The following is a 13,456-nucleotide window of genomic DNA, read 5'->3' as shown; positions in this document are numbered from 1 at the left end:
ATGCTGCGGCCTGTGCTACATGCGCGGCGGCGCATGAACCAAAAAATGACTTCTTAAGTCATGAAATCTGGGTGATTTTCAAAGAGAAAAATTTGAAAATTCACGAGAGAGGGAGAGAAGAAGGACTAAAGTATTAGGGCAAGCCCTTTTAGGTTATTAGAAGGTGCTTTTAATCAATAGCTTAGCAGATAAGTTACGTATATACCATCCATTTTACACAAATTTCTCTGAAAATGAGTTATAAAAAAAATTGAATCGGTGAAGTTTGAGGGATTTGATTTTTCCCAATAGTAATAAAAAGATTTTTGAGACTTAAATTAGAGCTTTGAAGACTTAAATTAGAGCTTTGAACCTAATTTAAAGTTGAATGATAGAGCTTTAAACCCATAGGCTCAACTTAGCCCTCGGTTAGAGAGAGAAAGAGGTGAAAATCTGATTTGAGTAAAATAAGACTAGTTAAGGTGATATAAAGTAGTAATCGAGTAGTAATGGACTTAGAATGGATAAATGAAAAAGAATTTATAGATGAATTTAGCCATAAGTAGAAAAAATGTGTTTTTGGTCAAAATGGATCAAATGACTAAATTGTGCCAATTGTGTCTAGATGGGTATATTGAATGGGTAAGTTGAGAAAGAGTATGTAACTTCCTAAGCTATTATTTGAAATTCATGGGTAACCTTTCTAGTGACAAAAGAGTTGAATAACTTCCTTTATTTGACTGTTTATTGTGACTGTGTGTGAGTATGCTATGTAGTGCATGAACTTGTTTTGGAATAAGAATATTTTATAGCATTGTATGAATGTTGTATGAAATAGCTTTTGATTGAATAAAAGCATTAGAAATGGGTGATTTTAAATGATATGTTAATATATATATATATATATATATATATGTTATGTATGAAAGAGTATGTAAAGTGTAACATCTCAAGTTTTAATTCCTTGATTGATTAAACTTAATCAGGGTAATTAAGCAAGTTGAAATGGTGTGTATCTAGAGAGGTTTAATAATCATATTTGGTGGTATTTCAGCCTTAATTGTGGGTCTGGTATCAAGGCGGGCCACCCAAGCATCAAAAGGAGAAGAAAAGGAAAAGTTAATATTGTTGTGCCACACGCTGTGGCGTGTAGATCATCCACCGTGGTGCACAGACATTTCTGAGCGAGGGAGGACCTCTTTATGCCATACGCCGTGGTGCATTATGAGTCCGCTGTGACACATGGCCATTTTCTGTAGTTTATCAGACGCAAAATGAGACAGTAATAGAAAGAAGAGAAAAGAGAGAACGAAGAGATACGCCAATGCTCTGCTAGGGTTTACTTGTGGATAACTTTAGAAGTATTTTGAAGGCTACAAATACCTAAGGTAAGGATCACACTCATTAATCTCCCTATTTCTTTCACATTTATAAGTTTATGGTCAGGGTTTGATAGTGGAAGTGGAATTTGGTCCATATAGGTTATGGGTATGAATTTATTGACTCAAATGAAGTTAATGGGAATATATTAGAGTATCTAAACTTAGGTATAATGAGTTTTGGTGTCTTAGGTTGTTGGACACCATTAATATCCGAAAATCTCATTTATTATGGGTGGTTGGAAGTCTGTGATGCCATTAATGGAGATTTAATGTCTCATTAATGTTATTGGGGGCTAAAGGTAATTATTAAACCCAATGGATAGGCTCCAACTCATGTAGAGAGAATGTTGGGCAATATAGAAGTAGAGATTGAGGGTTTACATGCTTAGATTGGTAATGTTGATGAAATTCAACTTGGTTGATTGTAGTTTTGGCTCTTGGTCACCTATTGGATTGGAAATTCAAGATTGGAAGCTAGTTGATTGAGGGGTAAACCTTTGACCTCTCAAAGGTTTGAGGTAACTGAGGGAAATTCTACTTTGGGTAGTTATATGTTAATTGATTGTTAATTAGTTGTTAAATGTGAATTATGAATGTTACATGCATGGAATTAATTTTTAAAGTAAAAACTATATATTAGTTTCAATGAGTGCATGAAAAAGCTATTTTTGGCTTGAAAATGCAAAATGTGAAGCCAAGAGGATCTTAACTATGAATATGCTTATGTTTTTTAAAAATGAATGTGATGATATGTAGAGGTATTTTTATGTTAATGAGAAATGAATCTTGAGAAAATGATGAGAATACACACTTGGGTAGCGCATGGTTGTGAGCCTAATGTAATTGTTGTGATAATGAGTATATGAAAGCGAAAAAGTAAAAACGAGTGAGTATTAATTATGGCATGATCAATGGTGGGAGTTTGCCTAGGGATTTGGAGTAGAGAAAAATTCATATAGTATTTTGGTTGCCCTTCGGTGCACGAGGTATAGCCTTGTCCCATAGTTTGTCAAGAGATTGTCCCATAGTTTATCGAGGGACTAAAACCTAGTTATCTCTACCATCCAATAAGGAGAATAGCCTTGGGTATGAGACACTCCAGGGATTTAAAAATGGGGGAAGCCATGGTCTGAGAGTGAGTTCTGTGTTCTTTAGCCGGGTCACACCTCACAATTGGTGAGCTTGGATAGTCCAGTCATATGAATGGAGCCCTAATTAATGTTATAGCCCACGATTTTGGTATGAGGAAATAAGGAAAATATAAGGTTGGTTGATCATTGCCTAAGTAAATATATGACGTGTCACAAGTGATAAGTGGTAGCAAGTTACATGAGTATGGGTCATGTCATATATTTGAGAATATAGTGATAATGCACCTAGTTATGAGAGTTAAAGAAGTTATTTGATGATAAATGATGAGATATGATATATGTCAGCATGTTTTATATATTTGCTTTCCTCATGTATGTATTTGGTTTATAATTGATATATAATTGCATAGGGTAGGTTTAACTTTAGTTATTGAGTGGCTAGACTCACCCCTTTCATTTAACATTTTTCAGGCTCTAGCTCTGATGTTGAGAGGGAGAAGGTTAAAGAGGCTGGGAATTAGCATATTCCTGCCTCTAGTTTAAATTTCATTGTGTAATAGCATATGATTTTCCAATTCTATGATGCATGTAACCACACTTGCACTATTTTGTTATTGGAAATGTTAGATTTGTATTTTAGGCCCTTAGTCTTTGTGTATGTTGATATATATATATATATATATATGTCTATAGGGTCAAAATACTAGTACAAGTGTAGAAATAATAATTTAAACATGTTTTGAACAATTTGGGCGAGATGCAATGACAAATTACCCACTCTATTTTTGGTAAAATGAGATTGAGGAGTGAATTTTTGTTATAATGATGTTTTGGTGCTTGTGACATATTGTACTGGTAGTCCTAGATCCATTAGACATGGTCCAAGTATTAGGAAAAGCTTTTGGCACTTGTTGAGGGTTTTGGACACCCATTTTGTGTAAAAGTGTTGAAAAGTGGTTTAAATGTGTTTAGGTGTCCAACTTCCTAGTGTGACATGTTTTGAAAGTAAAACCTGTGCCATTAGCTAGTTCATGTAAAGAGCTTTCCATAGGCACCTAGATCACATCATTTAGACGTCAAACGGAGAATCGAGGTGAGTTGGAAGTTCCCCAATTCTATTGTCAAATGATAGCAGAATCAGTTGAAATTTCATGCAACATGCTGTGGCATATGGCGCCTGAGCCATAGTACATGGCACAGAGAGCAACACACCACCACGCATCGTGCATAAGCCGCGGCGCATTGCCCTATATCATAGCCCATGTTTAATTTTTCAATCGTTTTCGACTTCTTTCACTCCTCTGAGGTATCCCATACTTTCGTGACTTATTTTTACTCTGATATGAAAGATTTTGATTGATTCAAACTCATTTTTATTTAGAAAACTTAGGATCCCTTATTTTTAAATTAAACCTTGGTAATCATCCTTTCAAGTTAAGTCTTGAATTACCAAGAGTTATATTAGTTAATTATGATTAGTGGAGTGAGAATGTTTCATAAAGTGGTAATGAGCAACCTTGAGTGGTTTGGAAAGCATGATCATAAGGGTGGGAGTTCGTCTGAGTGGAGAGATGGTGATAAGACCATATGGCATATTCTCCTTAGTGCTCGACGGGGTGCAGTGTTAGAGAATTGTACCTCATTAGTACCTTTTAAGGTGGGTGTTGGAGAAGATTTTCTTAGTGCCTATTGAGGCGCGGGGTTAGAGATTGGGGACTCATTAATGTCTATGTGATACAGTGTTCGAGTTAACGACAAAACATAGTCCGGAAGTGAGATAGAACACCTTTGGCTAGGTGATTCTACCACTAAAGGTGAGTTTAGGGCCAATGAGAGTGTACATTGGTCTAAAACAAGCCTATGATTTTGTTTTGGTGTGATTTGGAGGTTCGGTCAGTAGTGATCATGGTATGGAATGCTATGTGATGTAATATGTTGCTATATGTGAGAAAGTGGTAAAAAGTGGTGAATGGATATATATGGTCGTGAATTGAAAATGTAATATGTGATATGCTATATTAAATGGTATAATATGCTTTACTTTCATGTAGTTGCATGTGATAGTTATTAGAAGCGAGTTATTCTACTATTGAGATTTTTGTCTCACCCCTGTGGTTACATTTTTACAGGACTAGGTAGTGATTAGGGCAAAGGAAGAGAGTCTGAACTGGCTTGAGTTGTTAAAGCCGTGTAAAGTTTGAGTTTTTGTAATGAACTAAGAAATTTGTGTATATATGTGTGAATAAGTTGCCATAGGGTTGCATGCATGTTTAAAGGTGAATTTGTGAAATCTTAGCCCAATTGTATGTATTTGTGATGAAATGAATTAGGGGCTATGATTTGAGTATGTTTGTGTTGAAATTGTTGTTAATATTGGTGAATATTAAGCCCATGTTTGAAATTATAATGAAATGAGTAACTCAGGGCTAAGATTGTATTGTGAATGTGTTATGAATGTGAATATATGTGAATGTGTAGAGAAAAGGGCTAAGAGTGCCAAAACATGTTAGTTTGTATAAAGATGAGAAATGTGGAAATTGACCATTGAGGGGTTAACTTTCAATATAGGTGTATAATTGTGATGTATCGTGGTCAATCAGGTATATTAGGTCCTTTTGGACTTGATTCAAGGTCTTATATGGTCTAATGAAAGAAAAGGAACAATTTGAGTGTTTGGGTGAGTAAAATTTTCAAAAAAAGTGACTTTTTGCACTAGGGTGTCCAAATTTTGATCGGGCCATTAGATTGGGTCTCATTAGCTAGCTTGTGAGCTAAGCTTTGTGTGGGAGTTTGAATCACTCCGATTGGACATCATATGTTAAAACGACGTATGTCGAAAGTTTGTCATTTTGCTGTCAAAATGACAGCAGAAATTCAGACAAGTGCACCATGGTATACTACATAGAAAGGTTAAGCATGTGGCTCTGTACCACATGCCATAGTGCATGTATTGCACACCGTGGCACACGGACCAATTCTCAACCTGATTTTGTAATTTAATTGCATGCAATTGAGATAGGAATGCTTATAGGTTGTGTCCACTATGCATTATACAAATGTGTAATTTGCTTCCATTGTGTTCTGTTTTGATACGGTATGATTTTGGATGGTTTTACAAATTAGTCTTTGACCAAAGCTTTTCAAACAAAATATTTAAGTATTGATTGGTGTTTTGATGTAGTAATTTTGTTAATCTTCTTTTGTATCTAGAAGATATAGGAGAGGGTTATATCACTCTTATTTTGTGGGATTATATATTGTTGTAGAAAATGATTTTTCTAAGGGCATAAAGCTTAGGAAATACCCAATTTCTAACTATTATGTTGCCAATTTTTTTCAATTGTTGTTTGTTTAATTGATTAAATATAACACTATTAGATTAGAGAGGAATATATATCTTTTTAGGTTATGTTAAATATTAGTTATTAGTCTAATTAGTTTAGTTTTGATTAGGTATAATACTCAATATATCATTTTTAGATTAGGTTAGTTATTAGTTTAAGTAGCCAAAATTAAAAAGGAAAAATTTGATATGATTAGTGACTTATGGATTATCATTTTTCTTTTTGGATTAAAGATCCCTATCTTTAATTTTCCTAGTATCTATGAGTCACTAATCACATTTTCCTCTTAATCTTTTAGGATAGATTGGAATTATAGACAATAAATGAATGTCTGCCAATCATCTATCCAAGGCATATTAGGATGAAGTGCCAGTCTTTGTTAAGTTTGTAATTAAGCATGTAGAGGACCCTCATAGAATTGCTTGCCTATGTTTTAAAGTGTGGTTTTGTGAAGCAAGTTAGCCTAGATACTTGTGAAGAGCATTTAGTGATTAATGAGATTGATTAAAGTTACAAGTATTGGACAATGTATGGTGAGACAAGGGATGATATTGGTTGTAGTCAGGAGTATAGTAAGAGTTGTACACTATCTCCTGATGATTTTGACACATGTATACTTAAGGAATATTGTTCAAACAAATGGCCAAAGCAATTCAAGAGGTCCTTAAGGATTGTTTGAAAATGTTTAAGAAGTTGAAAAGTGATGCAGAGACGCTGGTATATGCTGGTTGTAGTGTATCAAAGTTCACAGCAATGTTAAAATTGTACAACAAGAAAGAAAAACATGGATGAAGTGATGTGAGCTTCGCTAAGTTGCTTTGGTATTTAAAAGTAGAATTACTTCCTAAGAAAATGAGCTTCCTTGCTGGACCTATGACACAAAACAAGTGCTACAATCAATTGGCTTGAGTTATGAAAAAAATACATGCATGCTCGAATGAATATGCATCATTAACTAAGTATTCAAAGTATAATGGCTCACGTTATAAGTAGAACGAATTGAGTCCGGTGAAGCCACTATGTTATTTTCTAATTGTGCTTAGATTTAGGTGCTTTGAGAGCTTTTCACAATTCTTTTCAAGAATAATGATTGAATGCACAGTAAAATCATGATTTGAAAGCTTTTTAAATGCACAAATGATAACTTGTTCGCTCAAGGATTATTAGTTTTTGTTTTAGTTCAAAATAAATCACTTATATAGTTTTTAAAAGTTGACAAATTGTTGGAACAGTGATTCTACTCGTTGGTGCATTTTCTTATAAATGATTGGTATAATTATGCTTAATTTTGCATTGAGGAAGTTTCACAAAACTGAATGTGATAGATCACGTGTAAACACCTTGTCTTCTCACGCATGGTTTTGTACTTTTAAATAACTAGTCAATTTTATGTGCTTAATCACATGTGGTACCTTATTGCTCTCTTGTGTAGTTTAGCACTCATGAATATACATTCAGTTCTGGGTTTTAAAACTTACGTGGTATCATATTTCTCTCTCGTGTGGTTTTGCACTTATGAATACACTGACATATAAGAGTGCTAAAACTTATGATTGCACTATTTGTTTTTATGCATGGTTTTGCACATAATGAACTATCATTAGTTCTGTGTGACAAATCATGTGTGGAACCCTTACTCTCTCGTGCGTGAAATGGCTAGCAGAATGCCAAAGCCATTCTATATGATCAAAACTCATGTGGAACTAGAATGATATCACACATGAAATTGCAAGCACTAATGCATAAACTTGTCTGATATGTATTCACATGTGGAACAAAGCATAACTTAAAGCAAGATTTTGCATGATCAAGAGATATAGATTTGTGAATCAATGATCATACATGTGAACAATTTTATCTTGGCTTGAGAAGATTTAAGACTCAACAAAACAAAGTGTGATTGTTTAACAAGTGACAAATCACGTATAGCTATCATCAGTCTCACGCATGGTTTTGCACTTTGTCATAATGCAATAAAGCACAGGTGCTAAAACTTGCCTGGACAATGAAGCCTTTCAAGCGTGGTTTTGCATGCAGAGACAAAGCATAAGGCAACATACAACACAAGTGCTTAATCATACGTGAAACACTTCTTCACACTTGATTTGGCTATCAGTGTGCCTAACATGCAAAAACTCATGAGTGACCTGCAAAATCACATGTGTGTGATTCTGCCTCTTCACTATGCAAACTTTTTTTTATGAAAAACCATACACAAGAGGGACATTATTTGCAAGCTTTAACATATTTAGATGAGTTTTAATGCATATAAAAGAGACACATGATGCATTCATTTAGTGATTAAGGAAAGTGATTAACTCTATAAGTTTTCATATTGAATCTAAGAGAATTTAAATTACTTATCCTAAACTTCTTCATCTTCTCTTGATTCTTCATGTTCTTGAAGTTTTGTCTTCATCCATGATTCTTTATATTTGCATACATAACAAATACCTCTTTTTTTGGTTTGTAATTATCAAAACACATTATCCAACAATCTTCCCCTTTTTGATGATGACAAAACCTTAAGATGAAGGTTCTTAGTTCTATTTAATATAAAACTCCCCCTTAAGCTGTTATGGGAGAATTAAAAGATAAAAGTACAAAAACATTCATCTTGAAGTAAAGAGATTGAGCACATGAATGACAAACATGAAATTTCTTTGATGACAGAAAATATTACGATCATATCATCAAAGAACAAGGATTTCTTCCTAAGGCTTAAATTTATACATAACTCCTCCTTAAGCCTAATCTGTCTCCTTACACATGTCTTCTCCCCTTTGGCATCATCAAAAAGATGTAAGCCTTGCCAAGAGAGAGAAAAACTCGATATTTGAGATGGGCTTTCAAGATTTCTCTATCAGACAAAGAATTTGGATTAAAGGCAGGAGTTGATAGAACAATAGCCCAAGTGGAAGAATCATTTGGATTTATAGGCAGAATGGGATCCAAAGCTTTATTTGAACTATCAATAGCTCGAGGAGAGGATGGAGATGATTCTGGATAAGCATCTTCAACTTGCCTTCAGGAGATATAGCAGCTTGATGGTGCTGAGATTGATCTTTAAGTCCTTGATCCACTGGTTCTTCAATGATAGGTTCCTCAACAGTTTGGCGAAGGGAAGGTTGGGTTTGTCTATGTTTAGAGATAAATTTCTTCCTCTGAAAAGTTTTTGTTTGTTATTGATTGAGTAGAGGAAATGGCAGGAGAGTCATAGTTATTAGCATGGATGATGAGGGTGTAGCAGGCTCTCCAATATTTTGAGGGAGTTTACCAATGAGTTTAGTAAGACTCATATCATTAATATCTTCAAAAAGTTCCTCAAATGAATGAGTTTTTGTAGTTTTGGCTGTGTCTGAGGATTTTGGTGGAAAGGGAACATGAGGGAGTAGCATACCATCAAAAGGATGAATAGGCTTATAAGTGTCATGATAGCTTTGATATTCAGGCTGGGAGTTTAAAGGTTGGTGTTATGGGTGAAGGTGGATAGATGATCTTTGATCTCTTTGAGAAAGAAGATTTTCTTGCTCTTGAGAGGAAGGATCAACTGGTGAGGGCATTCAGAATAGAGAGTGAGGTAGATCAGAGTATGTTTTAGATGTTGAGGATGAATCCACTATGTGCACCGAACCTTTTTTGAACCTTGAAGGACTAGCCTCATCTTCTCATCTGGTAGTCCCTCCTTGTGTTTCCAAGATCTTAAGGTGATCCATGATTCTATCTAGCTTGCCATTTAAATTTAGAATCATGTTACCAAGTCTTTTGATGTCATTTTGAGATGCACTGCTTCTTGGTCAAGCTTTCCTTCAATTCCATTGAGGATTTTATATAAGAAAGCATTTGACATGTCAGGTGGAGTAGACATCTGAAGAAGGGCTGAGATGAAGAAGCTCCAGCAACATCTGATGTTCTAGTGGCAGTTTTCTTGTGTAACTTCTTTTTCTTCCTTATTGTAATAAGATTAGCAAGCTCTTCTTCCTCTTTAAGAACAAAAATGTTCCCTTCCAACTTGAACTTCATTTTGTAGAGAGCAGTATCCTTAAATTCTTCTGGCTCTAGCACTGCTCCTTTAGTGTATTTGACTCAAAATCTTTTTAAAATAGCAGAAACTGCTGATGCAAAATAAAGATTTCTGTCTTTCTTCTGTTCCTTCTTCCTTTTTATGTCAACTTTAGAAACATGCAGCATCTTAGTCAATATGTAATGACACATATTGATCTTTTACTTCTTGATCAATTTGGTCAGGAACTCAGTCTCAAATTCAATGCAAGTTTTAAAGGCTGTCCTCTTGTTAAGGAAGAATCTTGCCACAACGTATGCTAGCATCTAATGCTTGAATGGAAATGAAGTTAGTCTAAAGATGAAACCAGGCTTCAAAGCCTCCTCAAGTATATCTTCTGTGATCTTAATTGCTTTGTATTTTTCTTCATTTGTCTGTTGTCTGGGAGTATTCCTTTGATTAGGATGATCAAACTCTTGAAGCTCTAGACCTCTTGCTTCAAGACCAAATATATGTCCTAAGCTCTTTGGAGTGAAGTATATTAGACACCCTCGGACATTGGCCTTGTGAGTCTTCTTGTGCTCATCCCATCTGAAGCTAGCATAGAAGGCCTTCACTACTTTAGCTGAGTATGAGAGATTAAGCTCCAATAAGCCTTTGTAGTCACTCAAATACTCATCTATATCAAAGTTATGAGCTTTAATAAAAGAATCATATTTAATGTAATGACTTGTGACCACCACAGTAGAGGAGAAGTACTGATTGAGTCTAGATTGATGCTCGAAGCTCAGAAGCTTTCCTTCTCTGATACTTGCCTCTAAAACTTCACTTGAGGCATGTTGCTACCATCGTTGGACAAGTCTGAGCCAATTTTGATTAGAGCTTCTTCTTGTTGATCAGTTGTAGAAGGCTCTAATGTAAAAGCAGGCTCCTTAGATTTTCTTAGATTTTTGAGCCTCTTAGATGATTGAGAAGTGATTTACTGTCGTCTCCAATAAGAGCTTCTGTGAATTTTCTCTTCTTTGTAACCTCTTCACTAGTTTTCTTTCTAATATCCTTTATTCTTGCTATCGCAGAGAATTATAGAGAAGAGATGAATTTAGGTTGAAGGAAGAGATGAAATAGAGTGAAGTGAGGGGCAAGAAGAAAATTAGAAGAGATGGGTAAAACAATTCAAGTGCCAAAATAGCTAGAGAAGAATTAGGGAGGTAGTTAAGAAAGAAAGATTGAGTAACGGCTAGAAAAACGAACATTGGTTCACACGTGAAAATGAAAGGCAGACGAGGAAGATGTATATAGATAATGCAGGATCACGCGTAAGATGAAACTAGTCTCACATGTGATTTAGCACTTTTAACTAACCAAGGCTATATCTCATCTGTGTCAAACAAGTTTCTTGCATGATCTGACAGCAAGTATAACGTTCAAAAATGCATAATGAATACAGGTAAAGTCATGCGTGATCACAAATTACTTTCATGCGTGAAATGACCACAATTGAATGCCATGCTCTCGAGAAGACATTTCACGCAAGTAACTTTCCTCTATCACGCGTGATTTAACACAATTTAAGAGTAAAGATTCACTAAGTGCTATTTTCACACAAACAGAGCTAATGTCTTCACGCGTGATTTATCACAATTCAAAAGTTAAGATATCCCAAGTGCTATTTCATGCAAGTATGCATATTTGTTTCTTGTGTGAATATGCAGTCATATAAAGAGAAACACAAACTCAAGCAAATTCACGCCAAATATGGCAATTAAACTTACAAGAAACACTTTCTAATAGTAATAACCAATCTTTTTAAACATATTATACATGATCTTCTGACTTCTTTCTTTAAAATTTGTCTTGATTTATTCGAATAAGGTTAGGATTTATAGATTTATTCTTACAAAAATAGCTTAAGATAACTCTGAAGCTTAAGTTAGTAAGAGATTCAAAATGTAATTTATTTAAATTTAAGAAACTTATAACTCATTAGGATTTACCATTCCCAATTCCCTTCTAATGAATGTGAATTGCTCTTCAGCTAGAGGTTTAGTGAAAATATCTGCTAGTTGCTCAATGGTAAGCACAAATACCTATATGATGTCCTTTTTTTACACATAATCTTAAGAAATGGTGTCTAATGTCAATATGCTTGATTCTTAAATATTGGACAGGATTCTTAGCTAAGTTGATAGTGCTGGTGTTGTCACATCTGATTGGAATTTCCTCGAGATGAACTCCTAAATCTTCTAATTGTTGTTTTAATCATAAAATCTATGCACAACAACTTCTAGCCACTAAGTATTTAGCTTGGCATGATGATAAGGACACACTATTTTATTTCTTGCTGAACCATGATATTAATGAGCCACCAAAGAATTGACAAGTTCCACTAGTTGCTCTTTCTATCAGTCTTATATCCTCCATGATCAGCATATGAGTAAGTGATCAATTTAGGCTTTCCTCCTTTTGGAAAGCAAAGTCCTAGCTATATAGTTTCATTCAAATACTTGAAGATTCTTTTCACAGCCTTTAGATGTGCTTCTCGTAGATCAACTTGAAATCTTGCACACATACAAACACTAAACATGATATCAGGTTTATTGGCTGTCAAATAGAGTAGTGATCCAATCATTTGTTTGAACTTTAATTGATCCTTCTTTTTCCCTTTTTCATCCTTATCCATTTTGATTGATGTACTTATAGGACTGTTGCTTGGATTTGAATTTTTGAATCCAAACTTCTTTAGCATTCTTAAGTGTACTTGGTTTGGCTTATGAAGATTCCATCCCTTATTTGCTTGATTTGCAATTTGAGAAAGAAGTTTAGCTCTCCCATCATAGACATCTTGAATTCTCCTTGCATAATCTTAGCAAATTTCTCATGAAGAACCTTATTAGTAGCTCTAAAACTAATATCATTAACATAAATTTGAACTACAAGGATATAATTACCTTCAGTTTGATAAAACAATGTTTTATCCATCATTTCTCTTTTGAAGTTATTATTTAATAGAAAAGTACTTAACCTGTCATACCATGCTCTTGGTGCTTGATTTAGTCCATACAATGCTTTCTTCAATTTGTAGACATGATTTGGCATTGATGGATCCTTAAATCCTGGAGGTTACTCTACATAAACTTCTTCATTGATTAGTCCATTCAAAAATGCACTTTTAACATCCATTTGATAAAGTTTAAAATCTTTAATGCAAGCAAAAGCAACTAAAAGTCTAATAGCCTTAAGTCTAGCAAAAGGAGTAAAGGTTCCATCATAATCAATACCTTCTTCTTGATATAACCCTTAGCTACTAGCCTGGGCCTTATTCCTTACCACAATACCAGTTTTATCAAGTTTGTTTCTAAAGATTCATTTTGTCCTATAAACAAAAATCACTTAGTCTTGGTGTTGGATAGGTAGGCATAGTGAAAGATTAAATTTTAAAGTCTCCTATTCTAATATGGACTGAACGAACTTGTTTTTAAGTCAAGGTGGATAGAAGAGTTACTTTTGAATTCTTCAAACTTAGCGCGTATTCTCTTCAAGAGTTGGATCTCAGGAGCCAACAACGTAGATTTGTTCTTTCTACCGGTATCCACACGAACAGTTTTTTAATTTGAATAGTGTGCTAGCGCTTCTCAATGTCCGTTCTTATTTAAACAT

Source organism: Prosopis cineraria, unplaced genomic scaffold (genome assembly GCF_029017545.1).
Source record: "Prosopis cineraria cultivar Desert tree isolate PC_DT_omini unplaced genomic scaffold, ASM2901754v1 PC9, whole genome shotgun sequence".
NCBI lineage: Eukaryota > Viridiplantae > Streptophyta > Magnoliopsida > Fabales > Fabaceae > Prosopis > Prosopis cineraria.
Note: the sequence above shows the minus strand (reverse complement) of the source record.